The following is a 25,490-nucleotide window of genomic DNA, read 5'->3' on the forward strand; positions in this document are numbered from 1 at the left end:
TTAAAAAACTGGAATGTCTTGTCTCTCCGTCAAGGAAAAACATGCTGTGCTTTGTTTTTAACTCGTACGTCTCATTATACTTCATCAGTTAGGTGGTCAGCTCGGGTTCATTCTAAAAGTTACTTGTCAATACTATTATGTTTTCCAACTCCAAAAACTAATTGAAGGAAAAATATGGGAGCCAGGATAAACAGTTTACTTACTTTCACTTTAGTAAGGCGCACAGGTATGAAGTGATGGCGTAACGACATGTGGCATTCATGTGCAGTGCTTTTACGGATAACCCTTAATGAGCTATGTAAACAACAAAGAATGCTTCATCAGACAATAAATCTGCAATGTTACTCCTCTCCTCCATGATCTCCATCAGAACAGTTTCACCACAAGGCTGAGTGCTGCTCCCAATACTTAATCTGCTGCTTCTGTCTGTACACTTATGTCCCTTTCTCCTAACGGTTAGCTTACGTTCTCCATTTTGAACATGGAAAATTGTGCATTTCCCCATTGCCTTTCATCTCCAATTAAAGAGACTGAGACTTCAGCCATCAGGTATTCTCATTTGTTGCGACTACCTTAAAATCTGCATTTCATCTCTTGTCGTCCCCTGATCTTTTCAAAGATCTCAAACCATTTGTTATGGAAGCAGTTTTCAAACAATCACTTAATCAGGAAGGGAGTATGTGGAATCTGATATTTAGAGGCAGAATTATTAGGCAATGAATTCTTCTGATTGTTGAAATCAATCAAATCATGATATTAAAAAAATGACTCACAACTTTCTCTGGGAGCAGCACATGCTTGATACCAAAAATTATCGCCTACAAAGAAAATGCTGTCATTGTAGCCCTGACCAAGTCAAGTATTTCATTGGACACAATTTTTTGGGGATAAACTGACATGCATAAATAGTTTTGGGGAAAAATTAACATGCATGAGCAACGGTATGCAGTACTTATGCAAATTTATGTCAGATTATATATATCTTATAGATTGCTTTCCACTCAGAAAACAATTTGCATTGAACCCTTCTTTTGAAAGTTAAACTTAAACATCAAATGTGAAGTTTAAAATTACTTTCTCATTTTCCTTACAATGTAGAAGGAAGCCATTTGACTCATCAATTCCATGTTGATTCTTACTTCAGTCCATTTCCCCAACTATTACTCAGCAAGCCATTTCACATCTCCCTGATTCTGCCAATAGTCCTCTTGAGCCATCCACCATGGTCAGCTAACCTTGGGATGTGGGTGGAAAGTAACAAATCTTGGCGAGGATGTATAAGCTCCAAGATCAGTAGTGAGCTGTGAGGCAGCAGTGCTAACTGCTGTGCTACTGCTCCAGTCAGTATTTTTTGTTAATTAGTGGCTTTAAAATATTTTGATGAAATTTTTGTGGTAAATTTAATTCCCGTATTAAATTAGTATAAAACATAAATGTAGAATTTCAGGAAGGATATAGATTTGTCGTCCCCACCCCAAGCACATAAAATGTACACAATTCTATTGGGTTTAATTAAGGCTGAATTGCAGGCAATTTTATGTTTAGAGTTCGCCTCAGTTGGGAACTGGATTCAGATATGTTACTTAAAGACATAACTGACACATTTCAGAAAGAGACATATTCCTTTGGTGTAATTTTAAGCTCCATTCTCAGAGGTGAATGAGCCAATTGATATAGGAGCACAGCTCTATCCTTGTATGGACTTTTTACTGTTTCTGTATCAATTTCCAATGTATTTTGGGATCAGAATCTGCCTCTTTATATACTCTAGCACCTGAGTAAAAGCTTTTCTACAGATGACCTGCTGCAAGAGCCTCAAATTCTAATATTGAACTGGCAGCTTATTCAAGCACTGCCATTCTGGAAAACATCATTATCAGGATATTACTTCTTGCGGCGGCCCGCACACGCGGGACTCGAACCGCTGTCGGGAGCCACAGGCAGACATACGGCAGCACATTTGGAACTACCCACTCGGGGCGGACCTTCCGGGACAATCTGATGTCACGTCCTCTCCGCAGATCGCAGGGGCCCATGGGAGGGAAGGTTTAAGCGTGTGATTTTGAATCAGTAAAGGCATTCTGAGTTCAGCTGTCTCTGCCTCCGTGTGTTTCTTTAGTAGCGCATTACGTGCGATTACATTGGTGACCCTGACATTCCAGACAGCATCTGGAGCTGGCGACTCAGTGACCAGCCATGAGTTCGAGCCACTCGCACAGCGCAGTCTCTCTGAAGCTCCTGACTTTCTGGGCCACTCAGCCCCACGGTTGGTTCAAGCAGGCTGAGGACCAGTTCAATAACAGAAACATTACAGCTGACGCCACGCAGTACTACTACATGGTCAGCACGCTCGACCAGGAGACAGCTGGATGAATCATCGACTTCCTATGCCAGCCACCAACGGAGGACAGGTACACTCAGCTTAAGGCGCTCCTGATTCCGTACCTTTGGACTCTCCCGTCACGAGCAGGCCGCGCGACTCCTACACATGGACGGCCTGGGCGACCGCACGCCATCCGAGCTCATGAATGATATGCTGGCACTCATGGACGGCCATAAGCCGTGCCTTCTATTCCAACAGTTGTTCCTCGAGCAAATGCCAGAGGACATTCACCTCCTCCTCACGGGTGAGGATTTCAGCGACGTGCACGGGGTCGTGGCTAAAGCAGACGTCCCTTGGCAGAGCAAGCAACGTGGAGCAGCCTCCATGGGCCTAACCTCGATCACGTGCCCCGAAGCCCAGGCCCCGCAACCAAAGCCATCAAGACCCATGGGGGGGAAAGACGAAAGTTTGGAACAACGGTGTTTCTATCACTGTGCGCTGCTGCCATCCACCATGTGCTTTTCCAGGAAACGCCGGGGCCAGCTGTCGCTAACGGCTACGACGGCTGGCCACTGAGACTGCCTCCTGTACCTCTGGGACCGACACTCCGGGCGGCGCTTCCTGGTAGACACCGGGGCCGAAGTCAGCATACTCCCCCCACCCCCCCCCAACATGGACACTTGTAACACGGTCCCAGGCCCCAAACTCACCGCCGCAAATGGCACCAGTATTCGGACATATGGCCTATGAACTATTGCACTGCATTTTGGGTCCAGCCACTACTAGGGGCAAATTTCCTATGAGCCAACTACCTCCTGGTCGACTTGAAAGGCCAGCGTTTGGTCCATACAGAGACGTTCCAGACTTTCCAACTCAGAGAAGCCAAGCTACCGGCCCTCCACCTGGATTCCGTGACCCTCTCGGGTAATGAATTCGCCAGGGTGTTGGCGGAATTCCCCTCCATAGTCACCCTGCAGTTCTCCACGGCCGACCCCGAGCACGGCGTGCGGCACCACATCCCCACGCAAGGACCGCCGCTGCACGCCTGAGCTCGCAGGCTCCCACCCGACAAGCTCCACCTCGCCAAGGAGGAGTTCCGTAAGATGGAAGAACTGGGGATCGTACGCCGCTCAGACAGCCCGTGGGCAACCCCACTGCACATGGTGCCCAAGTCCGCAGGAGGATGGAGGCCCTGCGGAGACTACAGAAGGCTCAACGACGCCACAACCGCCGACAGATACCCGATACCCCACATCCAGGACTTCACGGCAAACCTGCACGGAGCGACCATCTTCTCGAAAATCGACCTGGTCAGGGGATACCATCAGATCCCAGTGCACCCCGACGACGTGCCCAAGACAGCCCTCATCACCCCGTTCGGCTTGTTCGAATTCCTGAGGATGCCTTTTGGTCTCAAGAATGCAGCCCGAACTTCCCAAAGGCTCATGGACTCAGTGGGACGCGGCCTGGATTTCGTTTTCATCTACTTGTACGATATCCTGGTGGCCAGCAGTTCGCACCAAGAGCACGCGGCACATTTGCGCCAGCTCTGCCAACACTTGAGCGACCACGGACTGAAAATCAATCTGGTAAAGTGCCAGTTCGGGCCAACGGAGATCGACTTCTTGGGCCACAGAGTCAACCGGCACGGCGCAGTTCCCCTACCGGACAAGGTCCAGGCCATCCGCCAGTTCCCCAAGCCCAGCACGGTCAAGGGCCTGCAGGAGTTCGTAGGGATGGTCAACTTTTATCATTGGTTCATGCCGGCGGCCCGCATCATGAGACCCTTGTTCCGCCTGATGACCGGCAAGGCCAAAGAAGCGGCATGGGACGCAGAGTCCACGAAGGCATTCGAGCAGGCCAAGGAGGCACTGGTGAAGGCGGCCCTCCTAGTGCACCCGGGAGTCGATGTACCCACGGCACTCACAGTCGACGCTTCCGACACGGCAGTCGGCGGAGTCCTGGAGCAGCTCGTCGAGGACCAGTGGTGACCACTCGATTTCTTCAGCCGGCACTTACAGCCACCAGAGGTGAGGTACAGTGCCTTCGACAGAGAGTTGCTAGCGCTCTACCTGGTTGTCCGGCATTTCCGGTACTTCCTCGAGGGAAGGGAGTTCACCGTGTATACGGACACAAGCCCCTCACCTTCTCACTGGCCAAGGCATCAGACCCATGGTCAGCTCGGCAGCAGAGGCACCTGTCCTTTATTTCAGAATTCACCATGGACGTCCCCCACATCACAGGGAAGAACAACGTCATCACCGACACACTGTCTCGTCCCTGCCTCCACTCAGTAGGCATATCATCCTCAGAAAAAGACTACGCAGCACTGGTGGAAGCACAACGGTCGGACACTGAGATCCCGGCTTACCGCACCGTCGTTTCGGGGATCCAGTTGGAGGACGTCTCCATCGGCCCGGCAGCGGATCGACTCCTGTGTGACGTGTCTACCGGCAAACCCCGACCCGTGGTTCCAGCGGCATGGAGGTGCCGGGTGTTTGACACGCTGCACAACCTGGCCCACCCGTCCATCCGGGCACCCATCAGGCTGGTAGCGGACAGATTCATCTGGCACGGTTTGTGCAAACAGGTCAGAAACTGGGCCAGGACCTGCATACACTGCCAGACCGCCAAAGTCCAGTGGCACATGAAGGCTCCCCTCCAGCAGTTCCAGCCGCCACGAAGGAGGTTCCAACACATCCGCGTGGACATCGTCGGCCCCCTGCCAGTCTCCCGGGGCACCAGGTATATCTTTACCATGGTAGACAGGTTCACCAGATGGCCGGAAGCCACACCGCTCGCAGACACGTCCACTGAGTCCTGCACCAGGACGCTCATTGTAAACCGGATCGCCGGGTTCGGCCTCCCAACGGACATCACCTCCGACAGAGGGGCATAGTTCACGTCTGGTTTGTGGACAGCACTGGCGCAGCTCCTGGGGACCCAGCTGCATCACGTCACAGCGTACCATCCCCAATCCAACGGTTTGGCAGAGCGATTCCGCCAGCATCTCAAGTCGGCCCTGATGGCGCGCCTCAGGGGCCCCAACTGGACAGACAAGCTTCCCTGGGTCCTACTGGGCATCCACACAGCCCCCAAGGAGGACCTGGACACCTCCTCGGCAGAATTGGTCTACGGCGCCCCCCCTGATGGTCCCGGGCGAGTTCGTACCTGAGGCCCGAGGTTCGGAAGAAACTCCAGCAGCGATGCTAACGAGGCTGTGGGACAAGATTGGGACCCTGGCACCGGTCCCGACTTCCAGGCATGGACTCACACGATCCTTCACCCCTAAAGACCTCCGAGACTGTGAGTATGTTTTTATTCGCAGGGGCATGCACAGAGCACCTCTACAGTGGCCATACAAGGGACCCGTCAAGGTGATCCGGCACAACAAATCCGCGTGTGTCGTGGAGGTGGGTGGCCAGGAAGAGACTTTTACAGTGGACCGCCTCAAACCGGCGCACTTGGACATTGAGCAGCCAGTGAGGGTACCCGCACCGCGCCGGCGAGGCCGGTCACCCAGGCAAACCGCACAGACTGGGGGCTCCACTCCCCCGATGGACGGCGGCCCACACATGCAGGACTCTAACCGCTATCGGGAGCCGCAGGCAGACATGTGGTACAGCGTTTGGAACTACCTGCTCGGGGCGGACCTTCTGGGGACAGTCTGATGTCACGTCCGCCCCGCAGGTCACAGGGGCCCATGGGAGGGGAGATTTAAGCGCGCGATTTTGAATCATTAAAGGCATTCTGAGTTCAGCTCTCTCTGCCTCCGTGTGTTTCTTTAGTAGCGCATTGCGCACGACTACATGCTATTAATTTACAATCAAAATCAAAGTATTGAACAGTAGACTATAAATGGGCAAGATTTCAGTGATCATTCAGAGCCCTTTTACAGAGTCAGTTTAAAAAGAACATTACATTTCCATGTATACCTGCACTTTTCCAGCTTATTGAGGGGGGGGGGGGGGGGGGGTGGTGGTCAGTCTTAATTCCACCAGGCAGGTAAGGCAATTAAGGTGAAGCAAAACACGGAATAATTCCAGGCCTATCCTAATCTGGCTCACTGCAGCTTTAAATTGCTGTCGTTATGTACACGTACACAAAATCAGAAGGACTTTTCTTAAATGCGCAGTTGATGGCTGTAGTATATTCAGCTGTACAGCTGTTATTTTCTATCAAACCTGAGAGCTGCGTGAGATAGGTCTAGTATTGTACTCACAGTCTGAATCAGCCTGTATCAGAAATTAGGCCCAGCTTTTTAATTTACTTTTTATATTTCCAGGTAAATTAACAGATGTAGAACTGTTCCTGTCATCCCGACCCTAGCTTTCTGCTGTCACCTATCAGACAAGATTAAAATTAGTTTTATTTATCACACGTACATTGAAACATTAAAGCATACATTGAAATGTGTTAGTTTTTACAAATATGTTACATGTTACTAAAGTTCATAAACAGGTGATTATACAAACAAACACAAGTGTAAAGAAGGCTAAACTACAAGGAAAAACTCAACAAAAACAACAATCTGGTCCAAAATCCAAAAAAAAATCATTTCTTTTTACAACTGAACAGAATTCCAACTGAATCTTTTATGTTTTGGGGCAAGAGATTGAAAGGCAACATACGAGTGAGATTTATCATTAAAATTAAGTCTCCTTGCTGTTTAAGACCAAGTACAACCTATCTAGGAGTTAAAATGGATCCCAATTTCTAATTCTTGAAATAAGATCATACAGGATGTTTTTAAGTTAATTATTTTCATTGTGCTGTTTTCTTTCACTATGTTATATCATGTTTCAGCACTGTTTGCTGCTTTCGCAATAACTTGCAGTCTGCTTCGCTGGGGAGGTCTCAGAGTGATCTCTTCATCTTTAGTAAGAATGTTTGTGGTTGAAACAATCGTGGTAGCATTTACAAGTAGCTCCAAATTCTGTGTGAAAAGCAATGTTTTTGCAAGAGATTTGTTTTGATACATAACGTAGATTGAAACTGTACTATATCTTATATCAGTGAAGGAAGAGCCCAATGCTAATCCTAAAAACTTTGCATCAACAAAATGTTATCTTATCACTCGGTTATGGACGATTAACCTCGGTTCCAGGAGTCAGAGGACTTTGTTTTATCATGTTATATGCACATGCTAAGATGTTAATGTACCATGTTTCCCTCAATTGTGTCCCAAGGTACCAATTAGCCAAACTTGTTCCAAAATAATGCTCAGTTTATAAATTATGTTCAGTGTGGGTGTTCCAAGACATTCCAAACCACACTTCCTCAGTGGTGAATTGGCGGTTTCCAGTTTTCTGAAAGTTAGCTTTAAGTAAAATAAATTTTAGAGTTTGGTATTCCAAAGCATGCATTGTGATTGAAAGTGACTCAGAAAATATATCCACCAAGTATTGTACTTTGAATATAATGTATTAAGAATTTTTAAGCTGTACCATGTAATAAGAGATGGAAATAGCTATCTCTCAGGTCAAAAGCCACTGATCTGAGCCAGTTTGTCAAGTCATCTTCAAGGAGCAGTGCTTCAGGAAAGCGGTGTCCATTATTAAGGACCCCCATCACCCAGGACATGCCCTCTTCTCATTGTTGCCATCAGCAAGAAAAGTATAGAAGCCTGAAGGCACACTCTCAGCAATTCAGGAACAGCTTCTAACAAATTTCACGGCACTTCCTACTTCTTTCCAATTCCAACAATGCCATCTCCAAGCTCATTTAAGGCAATGACATCTCTGTTGTAGATTCCTTTCAAATTTCCATAAAAATAGTTCTTCAGCTAGGACCTTTAAAAGTTGTCAGACTAACCAGTTGGGTCTTATGGCTGTTTGGCATCCACTGTCATGCCTGAGGCTCTGTGGGGAGCAGAGGAATGGCTATACATGCCACCCGGGCTATTGGTGCACCATTGATAAATGCTGAAAATTAAAAGTCCTAGCACACATCTCTTAAGAATACATGAAACTACATTTGAGTAAGGTGCCACAAAAGTGATGAATGTTGGAAGTATGGACTCAGCATTGGGAATAAGGATAGAGAACTGGCTATTTAACAGAAAATTGTGACAGGGTAAATGGGTAATTTTCAGGTGGCAAGTTGTAACAAGTGGAGTGCTACAGAAACCAATGTTGGTTCTCTACTTCACACAACTTATACTAATAATTTATGTGAAAGGACCCAGTATATTATAGCCAAATTTGTTTATATTGCAAAAATAGGAACAAAAGCAAAGAGTGGTTTGCAAAGAAGCATGAATAGGATGAGGAAATGAAGAAAAATATAGTAAATTGAGTGTACTGAGGAGAAATATGAGGTAGCACACTTTAGTAGGGAAAAACAAAGAGGCAGACCATTGTTTAATTGAAGAGAGTGTATGGACTGCTGCTAGATGAATGGATTTCCGTGACCTTGTAGATGAAATAGCAAACTAGTACATTAATACAATAAGAAATGAGGAAGGCCAATGAAATATTAGCCTTTCTTGCAAACAGGATAAAGTACAGAAGGAGTAATGCCACGCTGTTACTGAGTAGGATGTTGGTGAGATTACATCTATAGCATTAGATTAAGTTTCATTTATTTAAGATTTGCAAAGGAGGTAATCCAGAGAAGTGTCACTAGCATGTTTTTGAGTTTTCTAATGAGGAACAGACAAGTTGTTTCGGGGTTCTTTCTTTACGTATGTATTCCTTTCATTATTGGAATGTTGAAGAATGAGAGATGATCTTTTCCAGTCATTTAGGATTCTCAGGGTATATGCTGCAAGGATGTTTTCCTTGTGGAAGAATCTATAACTTGGGAATAGTTTAAAAGTAACGGGCTGAATGCTTCAGAGACGTGGAAGAATTTCTTCTTGAAGTTTTCAATCTGAGTAACTCTATGCCCCTGAGAACTGTGCAGGGTGAATCATTAACCATATTCAAGGTGTTTCAGAAGCCCTGCTTTATGTGGAGCTGATGCCAGAAGTCACATCAACCAGATCATGTTAAATGGCGAGCATACTCGAGAGACTATTCTGGATCCTATTGATTATGTTCTTTCCGATCTCTGATTACTCCTTCAGGATTATTTTCTTTATTCAAATATTTTAATAGTTTCTAAGAACTTCTGTGTTATATTTAACTCATTTTAAAGCTTTTTATTTATTCACTTAAATTATAATAGATTTTAAATATCTCATATGGTCAGAAATATTTTAAGATCTACTGGAGTTGGTGACAAGGTTGACAGGAGACAAAGCTTTGACCGGTGTCAGAAGCTGTCATGGTGCTTTTGGTATGGGACCTCTGCACTCTGCCAGCTGCAGCCTAGTCACCGTGTGGTCATGTTAAGTAATGCAGTATACAGAAGGCCAGTGAGGTAGGCTCATGAGAAGACTGAAGATGGGAGACCCATTCCAGCAGGATCCAGCTCTTTATGTTTAATCCTCTTTAAATATCTTCTCAACATTGAGAGGTTGCTCATGGCTAGAACTGAAGAGAGTGTCTGCCTCAGGAAGGACTTGAACCCACTGTAGTTTGCCTATTGCCGTAATAGGTTTACAGCAGGCGTGATCCCAGTGGCTCTCCACGCAGCCTTGGATCACCTGGACAATGCAAATACCCATGTCAGGATGCTGTAGCTCAGCATTTAACACCATCATTCTGACAGAACTGATCGAAAAGCTCTGTGCTTCCCTTTGTAACTGGATTCTCAACTTCCTAACCGGAAGGCCACAATCTGTGCGGATTGGAAATAACATCTCCACCTCACTGACAGTTAACACTGGCGCTCCACAGGAATGTGTGCTTAGCCCACTGCTCTACTCTCTCTATCCCCATGACTGTGTGGCTAGGCATAGTTCAAACAACATCAATAAATTTGCTGATGATACAACCATTGTTGGTAGCATTTCAGAAGGTGACAAAAGGGCTTACAGGAGTGAGATATACCAGCGAGTTCAATGATGTGGCAGCAACTACCTCACACTCAACATCAGCAAGACCAAAGAGCTGACTGTAAACTTCAGGAAGGGTGAGATGAGGGAACACAAACCAGTCCTCATAGATGGATCAGAAATGGAGAGAGTGAGCAATTTCAAGTTCTTTGGTGCAAAATCTCCAAGGAACTAACCTGGACACAACATATTGATGCAGCTACAAAGGCGGCAAGACAGTGGCTATATTTCATTAAGGGTTTGAGATTTGGTTTGTAGACTAAAACACTCAAAAACTTCTACAAATGTACTGTGGAGAACATTCTGATTGGCTGCATCACCATCTGGTATGGGGGCGGGGGGGCTACTGCACAAGCTCGAAATAAGTTGCAAAAACATGTGAAATTAATCAGTTCCATCATGGGTACCAGTCTACGTAGTATCCAAGACACGTTCAAGGAGCAAAGCCTTAGGAAGACAGCATCGATCATTAAGGATCCCCATCACCCAGGGCATGCCCTCTTCACCCTGTTATCATCAGAAAGGAGATTCAGAAGCCTGAAGGCACACACTCAGTGATTCAGAAACAGCTTCTTCCCCTCCACCATCTGATTGCTAAATGGACAATGAACCCATAAACACTACCTCACTACTTTTTTATTTCTGGTTATTTTGCACACAAGTTAAAATAAGTAGTGAAAAAAAAAAAAAATATATATATATATATATATATTTAATGTAACTCACTTTTTGTTCTCTATATTAATCATGTATTTCATTATACTGCTGCCATAAAGTCAACAAATTTCATGACATATGCTGGTGATATTAAATCCGATTCTTTTGATTCTGCCAATTGTAATAATATAACTAAATATATTTTAGACAATTCCATTGGTTTGCTTCTGCATTTTGAATAAACATCACCTTAGACCTCCTTTACTTTTCATTTGAGTGCTGAAGCCAACTTAACAGAAATTGAGGCAATTAACAAATGAAATCAAATCCCTGGAGTCCTGCCTTATACATTCATGAACAGTGGAGAACTATTACATAGCTAACTTGAGGGGGAGGATCCAAGAACATCGCTATTTTCAGTAATGGCAGAGGCATTCAGGTGATTGTTGAAATCTTAGATGGAGCACTTGTATTATCTTCATGCTGCAAGAGACAAGAAAATGTTTCATCTTTGCCTCTTGAGCATCCACCATCTCAGAAGGTAAACTTCAGCTATCTAGAAACAGTGGAGAACATTCTACACAGCAAAGATGAAAGAATCAGACAATGTTTTGTGCTAAGAACTTGTGTTCCAGATCTAGTTACGATACAGGTTGAACAAGAGGTGAGGTCTTGCAGAATGAGTATAGAGATTGAGGTAAGAAGTTAAAATACAGGGCCTCAAGGATCCTTATTCCCTGGTGTGCAGAAGAAAGAGGAGTGACCTCATCGAAGTTTATAAATTTATGAGTGGTATGGATAAGGTGGACAGTCATTGTCTTTTCGCCAAGGTTGGACAGTCTAAAACTAGAGAACACACATGCAAGGTAAGAGGGGAAAGATTTTGAATAGTCCATAGAATCATAGAACCATAGAATATTACAGCACAGAAACAGGCCTTCTGGCCCTTCTTGGCTGTGCCAAACCATTTTTCTGCCTAGTCCCACTGACCTGCATCTGGCCCGTATCCCTCCATACACCTCTCATCCATGTACCTGTCCAAGCTTTTCTTAAATGTTAAAAGTGAGCACGCATTTATCACTTCATCTGGCAGCTCATTCCACACTCACACCACTCTCTGTGTGAAGAAGTCCTCCCTAATGTTCCCTTTAAACTTTTCCCCCTTCACCCTTAACCCATGTCCTCTGTTTTTTTTTTCCCCTAGCCTCAGTGGAAAAAGCCTGCTTGCATTCACTCTATCTATACCCATCTTAATTTTATATACCTCAATCAAATCTCCCCTCATTCTTCTACGCTCCAGGGGATAAAGTCCTAACCTATTCAACCTTTCTCGGTAACTCAGTTTCTCAAGTCCCGGCAACATCCTTGTAAACCTTCTTTGCATTCTTTCAATCTTATTAATATCCTTCCTGTAATTTGTTGATCAAAACTGAACACAATACTCCAAATTCGGTCTCACCAATGCCTTATACAACCTCACCATTACATTCCAACTCTTATACTCAATACTTTGATTTATAAAGGCCAATGTACCAAAAGCTGTCTTTACTACCCAATCTACCTGTGATGCCACTTCTGGGGAATTTTGTATCTGTATTCCTAGCTCCCTCTGTTCCACAGAGAGTCCTGAGAAATGACTTCTTTACACAGAGGGAAGTGAGGACCTGGAATGAGCTGCCAGAGGAAATGGTGGGGGTGAGTACAGTTGCAACATTTAAGAGGCATTTGGAGAGATATACAAGGGAGAAAGGTTGAAGGATTAGAGACTGAACATGGGCAACTGGGCTTTGCTGTGGTCAGCACAGGCCAGTTGGTCTGAAGGGCTCGTTTCAGTGCTCTGCTACCCTTTGACTTTAGGACTGGTTGTGTCTCTGGATAAGCTGTCCCAGTACACAGACAAAATTGACACCCACCCCACAATGGGGAAAATTCTCCGGTTACCTCCTGTCTACAAAGAGCGGAATAAATCCGCAGCAGCTTATTGTCATCTATCATTCTACTCCATCTGTTGTCATCAAGGAATGGAATGTGTTATCAAAAGTGCTATCAAGCAACACTCACTCATTCACCAATAGTCTGCCCTTTTATTTTAGACCAAATTCCAAGAATGTCTTCACGTATTTTCATGGAGTGAAATATTCAGACAAGGTAGTTCTTGTACTTCAAAATATTAAAAGAGTTATGCTTGCAATTAATGAACATTGGCAAAGATAATAAATGGCTGTTGCATTTACAATTGGAACTGATTGATGACAAGTGTGATATCCTAAAAACCACACTAAAGCAATGAATTAAGGTTGGCAGTGTTTCTGGCCAGTAATGTTTATTGTGTTGCTTCAATTAATCGAACATCAAAAAATACAAGTTTGAAAAATTTGACTTATTTTCAAAAATCTGTAAGAGCAATGAACTAATAATACAGGAGTATAAAACAGTTTTCAGCATGTTAAAAGCAGATCAGGCCAGGGCAGGTTTTGAACACAAAATTGTTGCAGTGCCCAAGGCATTGTGTATGATAGAATAGGCCTTGTATGTTTAATGTACATGAAGATAATATCAGATCAAGTTGAAAAATTCAGGTAATTTGCAGAGTGATCACAGTGGGAAGAAAATTGGAGCGAGGGGAGGTTGGCACCATCAATCTGAGAGGATTACGTTGGGTCATCAGGGAACTGGGTAGCCTTTGGCAGATGAACAATCAGCTGATGTAGAATGTGAGGGTCAGGATTGGCATCTACTGGTGGAACATTCTTCAGTCAATCCCATTTAATTTATGCTGAAGCAGTCATTGTGAAAGCCTGTTTCTGTAAAAGAACATCTGTGCTTTCCACGGGCAAAAGACAAACGACACAATTTAGAGGCGGACATATCCAAGTGTGTACTTTACCCTGTTGAATGCCACTGCTTATATCATGGAGCCTTATTACTAAACCACATGTAGAGGAGACTGTGAAGTGTTTGTTGAACTACTGGAAAGATGCAGCAAGAAGCATGCATAAATGAGCTAGAAGTAAGGGGGACTAAAGTTTGAAGAAACCCAGCACATATTGTGTATGCTCCATCGTTGCCTCTTGACACAGAGGTGGCCTGAGCCAAGTCTCTAATGCTGGTATATCTTCTTCGATGAAGAAAGGGAGGAATTCAGCCTTTTCCTGTTGCTGTCTGCTGATTCGTCTACCCAAGACCACTTTCTGCAAGTAAGTGGAGATTCCACATGTTGCAAACAGTTTGAGTGATGAGTAGTCAGATCTTATTTACAGCATGTCTCATCTGGGGAACTGAGAACTGGTACAGTAGTGGTGTAAGTTTTTTTATGAATGAAGAGTGAAATATGGTGTAATAATTGGAGAGTGAAAGGAGACACAAGGTTTGAGTTGGCTAAAGTAGACATCAACTTTGTTCGAATTTGTATCCATTTGTTGAAGCTGCATTCATTTCATTATTCTTTTCAATGGGAGCAGAAATATTGACTCGTGCACTTCTTATTTTTCAGCTAAATTTTCCTGTTATCCAACTTATTCCTGTTATTCCCACTTAATAGATTACAGTGGCTGTTTACTGATATCACCTTCCCACCCCTGAAATGGTTGCAGCCAATAAGCAAGCTGGTCGGAAGCTAATGCATGAGAATGAATGCAGAGCACTTTTTACACGTGATCCAATGCTGAATGACAGTGAAATTCTGTTAAACTGCTCTTGCCCCATTGAATTGGTGTCTGCAATCATCACTTCAAATCTGTTGTGTCCCCTTCTCCTTGCTTCCGTGACATATCCGTTCCAGTCCTGATGTAGAATCTCAGCCCAAATCCAACTGCTTAATCCCTTCTGTAGATGCAGCCTGGCCTGCTGAGGTCTTCCAGCACTTTGTGTGTGTGTGTTGCTCAGTGAGCTTCTGATTGTGTTTAAGGCAGAATGCACCATGTGGGAATTCACGCCAGTCCAAAAGCTTCCTATTAATCAAGATGACACATTCTCTCATAAATAAAAAAAATTGCTCAGCCATTCAGCTGATTGAATCCTGGTTGCTTTTTTTGCCAAGGAGTCCAGTCAATGTCAGTCCATTGCTACTTCACTATGAATTATTTCCTTTAACTGCCTTTTGCATTCCCTGATTCCATCACTGTGATCCTAGCCACACTATGAATAAAAAAATTCTTCATGTCCCCTATATTTGCTAATTATTTTAAATGAGTGTTCCATGGTTCTTGAAAACAGTTTTCTCTGTTTGCCATATCGAAACTCATCGTCATCCTGCATACCTTTATCAAGTGCCCGAGGATAACCACAGGGGTTTCAGTCTAACCTTGTAGCTAAAATTCTTCATCTGTTTCTTCCCACGCTCTGTAGCTATTTCACTTCCTTCCTTATGCTCTGCTTTCAAGCTGACAATGCTTTATAAAGGTTGAACATATTCTACCTGTTTTTATATTCTGTTTCACTGTTTATAAAGCCCAGAATCACAGGTACTCTGACCACAATCTCAGAGTGTTTTGCCACTGTCAGAGATTTGTGCTCATGTATACCCAGGTCGGTAGGACTCTGCACATACTTTACACTTCTGGCATTTCTTGTTTTTTAAATGTACCACTTCACACTTCTCAGTACTGTGTTATATCAGTGCTGACCCCTACTCAAAAGCCCCAAGACCTTGGCTGCAATACGTCCTTGTGCAATTGAATCCTCGATTTCCTCACTTGCAGACCTCAGTCAGTTTGGATTGGCACCACAAGGCTGTGTGCTTATCCCCCTGCTCTACTTGCTTCACACTTATGACTGTAAGTGCAGCTCCAATGCCATATTCAAGCTTGCTGACGACACCACTGTTGTAGGCTGAATCAGCATATAAGTGGGAGATTGAACTTTGAGCCACTCAGACACATTTTCAAAGTAAATTTTATAATCAAAGTACACATATGTCACTGTTGTACAACCCAGAGATTTAGTTTCCTGTGGGCACACTCAGCAAATCTATAGAATAGTAACTATAACACGATCAATGAAAGATCAACCAGAGTGCTGAAGACAACGAACTGTGCAAATGCAGATATAAATAGATAACAATAAATAATGAGGACATGAGATAATAAGATAAATAGTCCTTACTGTGAGATTATTGGTTGTGGGAACATCTCAGTGGATGGGCAAGTGAGTGACATTATCCCCTATAGGTTGAGGGGTAGTAACCCTGAACCTTTGAACGTTTGAGCACATCTACTGGATTCGCTGTCACAGGAAAGCAGTAACCATCATCAGGGACCCCCAACACCCTGGACATGCTCTCTTCTCGCTGCTGCCATCAGGTTTAGGAACAGTTTACACAAAGTACACTGCAGATGCTGTGGTCAAATAACAAGTACAAACAAGCTGGATGAATTCAGCAGGTCGAGCAGCATCTGTTGACTGCTCGTTTCAACGGATGCTGCCCGACCTGCTGAATTCATCCAGCTTGTTTGTACGTGTCAGGAACAGTTTCTACCCTGCAACCATCAGGCTCTTGAACCAAAGGCGATAACTTTACTTGACTTCTTTTACCCCCATCATTGAAATTTTCCCACAACTAATAGACTCACTTTCAAGAATTCTTCATCTCATGTTCTTGATATTTATTGCTTGTTTTATTATTATTGTTATTAATTTATATTTATTGCTTATTTATTTATTATTATTATTTCATTCTTTTTTATTTGCACAGTTGGTTGTCTTCTGCTCTCTGTTTAAATGTCCCAGTTGGGTGATTGTTCATTGATTCAGTTTTGGTTATTATTCTATAGATTTATTGTTTGATCACAAGAAAATTCATCTCAGGGTTGTATATGGTGACATAAATGTACTTTGATAATAAATTTACTTTGATGATCATCACTGTTTACCTTCCTTCAGTCTGAAAATTCCTATTGGGTAATATTTTTAAAGTGTCATAATTATTTAGAGTTTTGTTTTGATCCACTCGAGTTCTGCATTTAGTACCTTTGGGTAACTCTGTTGGTCCTGGTAGGGTCCAGCATAAATTCACCAGAATGATACCAAGATTAAAAGAACTAAGTCATGAGATTACATGGATTTAAGCAGATATTTTAGTCAAAGTTTGGAAGTTGACCTAATCGTAGCTTTAAAGATGATTAAATTAGTGACTTTTTTCTGAAATACGCATTATTTATAAAATGATTATATAAATTATGAGTTATTTGGGTAAATAGAGAGGAAGTATTTGCTTGCTGGCTAAGACATGTAAACAATAATGATAGGAAGTACATCTTTACATAAAGGAAATTTTGTTTCATATTACTCATGAGCAGTGTTATTTTACTACACTGAATAAATAAATGCAAATTGTTAAAGTTGTCCTAATGAGGAAATCATTTGGCTTCCTTTATAAACAGTGGTTGCTAAGTTATCTGTTTATAAATTAATGTAATTGGGCTGTAGATTGTAAATGTGATAGGTCAAAATATTTCACAACAGATTTCTAAGGGTGCAGATAAAAATCAAATGTAGCACTTGCTGGATCTCAATATTTAGTAATATGTGCATAATACTTGCATTTTCATCATGAAGGATCAAGGTTCAACTTTATTTCCAGTGTATAATTACATGTATTAGGAATTTGCTGACAATGCAGAGCATGTTTTGGGGGAATATGTCGTGGTATATAGGTTTCTGTTTCTGTTTAATAGGCAAAGGAATAAATGCTCATTAGCATTCAATGTGTCTTGTTCCAGCCTTAGGGTAACCCTTCCCAACATCATCTTAAAATGTAAATCGATAAATTTTGCAATACTCTTTGAAAAAGAACAACTTTAAGGTAGTTCAAACATTAAGAACATCTAAAACACTCAGCAAATCAAGCAGCATCTATGGAATGGGAAAGAGAAACAGTGATAATATTTCAAATCCATGATTCTTCATCAAAACTGGGAAAGAAAGGAAAACAAGTTTATTGGCTATCAACTTGGACCCAGAAGCAGGCCCCATTGTAATGCACAGTTATGAAATGATCCTGTAACTTTACTGTTATTGTGTTGATTGACCTCACACAACCTGGTTTTTGGGATGCAAGGGCTAGACTGGACCATTCCATCCCAGACATGCTCCCACTGGCATCTAAGAGTGGTTCATCAGTAGAAGCAGCTCCAACTGGCCAGCAGGTGGTAATACATTGTAAATTCATTCCATTTTTTCTCTCTCCCAATCCTAATGAAGGGTCTTCTAATCTGAAGTGGTCGCCTGAAAATGCTGTCTCCATTTCTCTTTCTACAGATGGTTTCTGATCTTCTGTGTGTTACAGGAGTTTTCACTTCCTTTGGTTCCAATCTGCATCATTTGCAGTTTCTTATTGATATGCAAATTTTTACATGCAGTGTAAGCACACCACAATTTCAGCAACTCAATTTAGGCTGAGTTTAATGGCTAGCAAGGATTTTGAATTATTTTAGACATCCATAAATGTGACTGAAATGTGATCATGTTACAAATGACACATAACTGTGCTAATGATGTTCAATGCCTGAAACACCGGGTAAACTCAATGTGAGCCTTGAGTGTGGGCGGGGGGGGGGGGGGGGGGAGTTGTGCTCTGGGTTCATCACTTTAAAGAACCATTGCAAAATTTGTGATTAATACATTCTTTTCAGTCAAGATCTTTTCTTATATTAAATAATTCTTACCAGGAAATCTAAAGGAGCATAGAAAATGATAATGACATATTGTTTTAAAAACAATTAACAAACATTATCAAAATGTAACAGAGGAGGTATAAACTTGTTATCTCGGGAAAGATTGGACAGAGAACCAGAGAAAGACCAAGACGAAAGTCCAGACATGGGACCGTGGGTGTAAGAGTGAATTGGGACAAAGTGGTAAAAATTCTAATTAAGTCTAATTATAATCAAACTTTTTGGGTGCATCACAAAGCAAACAAAAACAGTTTTTTAATTAAAAAGAAATAACTTTGGTTTCTATGAACTTGAATTTAAACCATTTCTATTTCAATGGCAAGTCATTAAAATATTGCTAAGCTCTGTTTTACACTGGGTGAGAGTTTATTCAGTAAATTATATTACCTGCTCCCGCAGTACTATGGTCAATTAGAACTATCCAATAATAAATCTTACTTTATGTTTCCCTCACCATTTAATTAGTCAAGAGTTGTTTACTGTGGAGAATGGGAAATAATAGAAGATTGAGCAGAGCTGCATATTTTTAAAGCTGACTCATAAAAATACAAATGCATTGGTCTTTCAGCATGATAATTACTGATTTGGAGCCACATAATAAGTCACCTTAAACTATAAGGAAATAATGCAGCACTATAACTTCTGTTGGGGAAATTATTCTGCCATCAGCTTGGACCTGGCGGAAAGCTACATTGCAGTGGACAACTTCAGGATGATCCTGGGATTTCACTGTCACTGGACCAAATTGCCTTCGACTTTTCCACACACCCACACATATTTTTACTACACGCAGTGGGCTGACAGTTAGCTGGCAAGGCAGAATCAATAAAAGGCCCACCGATGAGATTTTTAAAATTTTAACATTTCATTGTTTTTTTGTCACTCTAGATTTCATTTAAGGAGATATTTAGTAACTAACTAAATACAGTAGTTTTACACAATTAAATACGAGTATAATTTTAAATTACAGGCAATTTTAATGTGCAAATATTGGAACTCTAATATTTGTGTTACTATGGTATTATTCTTCACGGTAAGTGTCTACAATTCAGGCATCTATTTCTTGCTGTGCTACTCCTCCCATGGCAATACACTGTACCAACGTGTCTGTTATGCATTTCACCCTCCGTTACTCATTTCCATTAATACAGTGTTTTCTAAGAACATCTTCCTTACATAAATCAAGCATATGGAAACACTATTTTAATATTTGTTATCATTTGTTAAAGAAAATGAATGAGGCTGGCTTTTGTGTGTCAATTCTTCCTAGCAGAAATCTCAGGATTTTAAAAAAATGCTCATTTTGGGATCTGGTCATCACTAGCATGACCAGCATTTATTGATTTTTGAGAAGCTGACGGTAAGCTGCCTTCTTGAACCGTTGAGAGTAATTTGATGAAGCACCTCCACTCCCCAGTTAGGTGAGGAGTTCTAGGTTTTAAACTCAGAAGGACCACAATATATTTCTAAATCAAGATGGTGCTTAACTTGAGCACTACCAGTGGTGTTATTCACACCCACCTACCCCCCTTGTCATTAGTTGTAGAGGTGTGAGTTTAGGACATGTTGTGGGAATTGTCTATGTGGGTAATTACAGTACATATTGCAAGTGGTATACTCTGCAGCCAGGGGGTGGGGGGACTGTATGTTTAGGGTGGTTGATGGGTGCCAGTCAAGCAGCTTGCTTTGTCATCGATGGTGATGAACGTCTTAACAGATGTTGCTGTTGCACAAATCCAGGCAAGTAAGGAGTCCTCCATCATGTTCTAGATTTCTGTTTTGTAGGTGGCGGAGTGACTGTGGAGGTGATAACTGTAGGGCATGCAGCCCCTGATGTGTCCTTACAGGCGGTGTTTTGTTGGGCTGATCCAAATGAGTTACCAGTAAGTGAAGGTTTTGATAGTGCAAAATTGTGTTCCTATAAAATCTAGAGGTCCAAGTATATGAAACACATAAATTTAGCAACGAAGGGGTGCAGCAGTAAAGCATGCAAGTGTAACAATTCATTCAGAAGGCTAATGAAATGTTGATCCTTTTTGCAAGTGGAAAGGAGCAAAAAGGAAGGAGGTGTTGATACAGCTTCACAGGACACCAGAGTGAACACATGTAAAAGAGAGTTGATGTCAATATTTGAGAAATGATGTGCTTGCATTTCTCACAGCACAATAGATGCTCAAGAGGTTGATTCCTAGGATGATAAGGTTGACATGCACTCAGCTCAATTAACCTACTCATTAATGCAAATATCTAAGCCAATAATCTGGCAGCAACTCAATGCAGACCTGGTCAAGCGGTTATGTTGTTGTTCAGAACAAACATCAGAATGGGGAAGAAATGTGATCTAAGTGACTGACTGTGGAATGGTTGTTGGTGCCAGATGGGGGAGTTTGAGTATCTCAGAAACCGCCGATCTCCTGGGATTTTCACGGCAGTCTCTAGAGTTCTCAGAGAATGGTGTGAAAATCAAAATACACTCAATAAGCGGCAGTTCAATGTGCAAAAACACTTTTCTAATGAGAGAGAAAGGCCAGATTGGTCAGTAACCCAAATAAACACACCTTACAACAGTGGTGTGCAGAAGAGCATCTCTGAAACCACAACACATTGAACCTTGAAATGGATGGGCTACAGCAGCAGAAGATCATAAACATACACTCAGTGGCCACTTTATTAGGTAAAGGAGGTTAGTCGAGCACTGAGAGGATGTTTCCTCCAGGGTGTATCTAGAAGTAGTTTCAGATATAACGAGTGCCCCACTGCAGAAGGGGCTGAAAATAAAGTTCTTCTCACAGAAGGCTTTACAATTTTTACAATTCCCTACCTCAGACAGCAAGAGGACTGGAGTCCTTGAATGTGTGCAAGACAGTATAGATAGAAAAAGGTGGTGTTGAAGTCAAGATCAGATCTGCCATAATCTTCTTGAATGGAAGTCTAGATTTGAGGGGCCAATTGGCCAACTTCTCCTTTTACTCAATCATTATTTTGAATTCTGTGATATTATAATCACTTTTATTTCAAGGCCACTTAACTACCAGATTATTAATTAAATCTTACATATTACACAATTATAGATCTAAAACAATTGGTTACCACGTTTCTGCCTCACTATACTGACCTAGAAAATCATTTTTTATACAGATTAATGAATGTGTCCTCCACACACTGGGTGGCATAGTAACGTAGTGGTTAGCACAAAGCTTTACAGCACCAGTGACCTGGGTTCAATTCCCACCACTGCCTGTACATTCTCCTTGCAACTGCATGGGTTTCCTCCAGGTTCCGTTTTTCACTCCCACATTCCAAAGATGGACCAGTTGGTAACTTACTTGGTCATTGTAAATTGTCCCGTGATTAGGCCAGGATTAGGCATTTGGTGGGCGGCACAGCTTGAAGGGACAGAGGGGCCTATTCCACACTGTATCTCAGTAAATACATAGTGATTACACTAATGCATCATTCTCAACTATACTGCGGTGTGCTCAACCATTTTAGTGCATATAATCCAGGGTAAATATAAACATGCAGTGAGTCGAGAGTATATTATGACCTTGCCACTCAGCCAAAGAGAGCACAGTACGTTATCTGACGGCCAGTGAAAACACAGACATAATTGTTGCTCAGCCAATGAAAAAAGAGTAACACATTTAGTTGTGTTTAACAGTAGTTTCCATATACTGAGGTACGTGAATACTGTGAAGGAATTCCTGATAACAGTATCTGACTCAAAGTATCTGGACAAAGGTCAGGAAGTGTCAGTTTCAAAAATGAGAATCTCTATGATCGTGAAGTTACAAAAATTGAAGTAACTGCATTTGTTGAGAAACAATACTGAAACAATTGAGAGTTGAAAATACACTGAGCACAGCCATTTTCATGGAAGGCATCACAAAGATTGAGAAAGTATGGGGACTGTTTCTGAGAGTGACCCAAAATGAAGCAAAGCTCATTAGTAAAGTGAATGGTATTTGTTGACTGCTCTGTTACATTTATTAGTTCATTTGTGTGTATTGCATTCATTTCATTATATGTTAAGTGTTCAGTAAATAGCACTAAAGAATGATATGTTTGTCCGAAATGAACCCCTATTTACCATGCATTGGTAGAAAAATAATGCTTTCAGTAATGCATCTCCAGATATATAACAGTACAAATATTCTTTTTAGAGCATGTTCTTTTTTATTATTATTTATTTATTGAGATACAGTGCAGAACAGGCCCTTCTCAGCCAGCATCCCTGATCAAACCCTAGCCTCGCTGGGACTCCTAGTGCTGCAAGTCATATGTTGATGATAATTGGACAGATTTATCTTCTTCAATCAAGCCTAATTAAAGTTCTCGGTAATGATTTGAAAGGCATTGGGCTAAGTTGTTTCTTGATTGCTAATTGCGGCACCAAATACATTGCTTAAGATCTGCCTTTGGTGGTATATAAACTACTTTCAGGATCGTGGAGGAAAACACTCTCAGTAAATATAATGAATGGCACTTAATCTTTAGATTCTGTAGGTTGGGAAAACAAGAATGTGACAAGATCGCCACATCCAAGCACCACAAAGAGTTTATCTTGAAACACAGACCTCCATGTCTTGCCTTCGTTGTATCAGCAATTCAGTTCATCTGGTGGATTGAGAAGCCCTTGGGCGTGATCAACAGATCTAGCATGTCTCAAGTGAGCCATGTCTCCGTGAAAGGGGAACATAACAATCACTCATTTATCTCCAATACAGCTATCTTACGCTTAGGTCCTCCATCTTGTTTTTCAGTGACTGTACATTTGCTAAAAAGATGGTAGGTAAAGGAAGTTTCACACCCTAAAGCTTTAGTCTGGCTTGAAGTCCTCCCCCTCTTCCAATGTCAACTGACCCTCACTCTCTTAAGGATGCCGTACCTGTATTCATGAGAGTCAAGTCTGCCAAGTCCTTCAGAGGATCTAAAATCACTAGTTTGTTCAGACAGTTCAAAAATATCTTTCTTGAAGGGAAATTACAGGCAATATGGTTCAGAAGAAGTTTATCAAGAAGTTTTGTGAGCTGCCCACAAAATGTCACCGTGTCCTGCCTGTGCCATGATCATCCTGTTGAATGTCAAGGAATCTGTTGTTAAAGCTGGCCATTGCCTTGTGCTTATGTGGAGCAAATGTTATTTGCCATGTACTTGCCTGAATATTGAATTGTGTAATGGATTACAATAGCAAACATCCCTAATTTTGACTTCCTGCTGGAGAGAAGATCCTTAATGAAGCAGTGGTTGGGTCTAGAATAAATTCCTGAGAAACGCTTACAAACTCTGAGGACTATTTACCACTATTTTTTACTTACTGGAGTGATTAATCTCTCTAAGTCACAACAATATTCCCTTGTGCTGTATGTACTAGTGGAGCTTGTTTGCCTTGATTCCTTTGACTTCCAATATTACTAGAACATCAATAGCAAATGTAAACACTGCAGCCTTGATGAAAGTATATTTTTCTCTCATTTACTTCTGGAACTGAGCTAGTTAACCTATGTTAAGTCCAAGGCTGGCCAAACTGAGTATCAGTGCATAGATTGAAAAGATAAACAAAAGCTGGAAGTGTGAAACAAAAACCGAATATACTGAAAATGCTTGTGTAATCTTGAAGAGAAACAAAGTTGGTCTGATGAATAGTCGGTGGTCTGGGACTTTAATTCTATTGCTTCCTCCAACAAAGTTTTCGGACTTGTGTTTCCAGCATTTTACATTTTTTATATCAGCCAGCAAAATATTGGTGAATAAGAGGCATTTAACAACATTGCAAACAACACCATACATCGCATTGCTAATGACTAAAAGTAGACTGATCAAGGCAGTAATTTTTGATTGGATTGGATTTGCCCTGCTGATTGTGCACTCGATGTAGCTGGCCAATTACTCTCTTTATCAGTGTTGTAGCTACTGTCCAGATAAAGGCATGGTTAGATCTGAAGTTGAAGTCCTCTGGGATGTTGTTGACGCCCAGTGTTCTTGCTATGTTCCCTGCTCTGTGTTTTTACCAGGAGTGAATTGAATTGGATAGCAACTGGCTTTTGTGATAGTGGATCTTCCAGAAGAGGCTGAGATGGGTTATCTACACAGCTTGCAAAGCTGAAGATGATTTAGACCTTTCAAACCTGCCCTTGCACTGAACTGGAAAACTTGGATATTCAAGGATGCCCTGCTTCATAGTGCCATGAGCCCTTGTCATAATCGTCACTATACAAATATTTGCATGAAAACAGAAGCAGTGATTGACATCAGAGCATTTTCTCCATGACCTCCTAAGCAAGCAGCCAATGACCAGCCTTTTATACTACTTAGGTCTCCATCCTGGGAACATTTCATTACAATATTTTAACTAAAAGAATACTAAAGCTATATTAATATTTTAAATGTTTTCAAAATTTGCTTTATCCATATCACCTATCATTTTTTGCGCTTTACGAAAGGAGTTTTGATCGGACAGCTGTTTTTCTTTAAAAGTTTGCATATTTGTATTTCAGTTCATTCACAATTTGCCATCTGTTTCATAAATATAGTCCCATCTATGGCTTTTGGCATTTTTAATTCATCTTTTAGATATACTCCATCTGGGCAAAAATTCATTTTGGGTTTTTTTTATCCTTGCAAGGAAAATAGTACAGCAAGTGAGTGCCATGCTAGCACTGCATTTACTAAAAGGTGGTTTCACACTTGCTTGGATAGCTACATTAACAGTTATTTCTACCAACAAAATATTGTTCTGGTTACATTTCTAATGAGTCTTTGGCGGTGTTGAAACTATGAGCATCAGCTTACTCCACTCTTTGTGCACTCAAGTCAATTTCATCACACTGTATTTACAATTGATGCTTCTTGCAATGGCCAGTAATCTGCACATAGTTCATAAAAATAGCTTCAG

At 42.0% G+C, this 25,490-nt stretch overlaps 1 protein-coding gene across 1 annotated transcript in view; it reads left to right on the forward strand.

Annotated features, from left to right (window-relative positions):
* Positions 1–25,490, forward strand: part of LOC132391589 (hedgehog-interacting protein-like) — a 133,052-nt gene that overhangs the window by 13,338 nt on the left and 94,224 nt on the right. The window lies entirely within an intron of this gene.

The sequence above is a fragment of the Hypanus sabinus genome, chromosome 3 (genome assembly GCF_030144855.1).
Source record: "Hypanus sabinus isolate sHypSab1 chromosome 3, sHypSab1.hap1, whole genome shotgun sequence".
NCBI classification, from domain to species: Eukaryota; Metazoa; Chordata; class Chondrichthyes; order Myliobatiformes; family Dasyatidae; genus Hypanus; species Hypanus sabinus.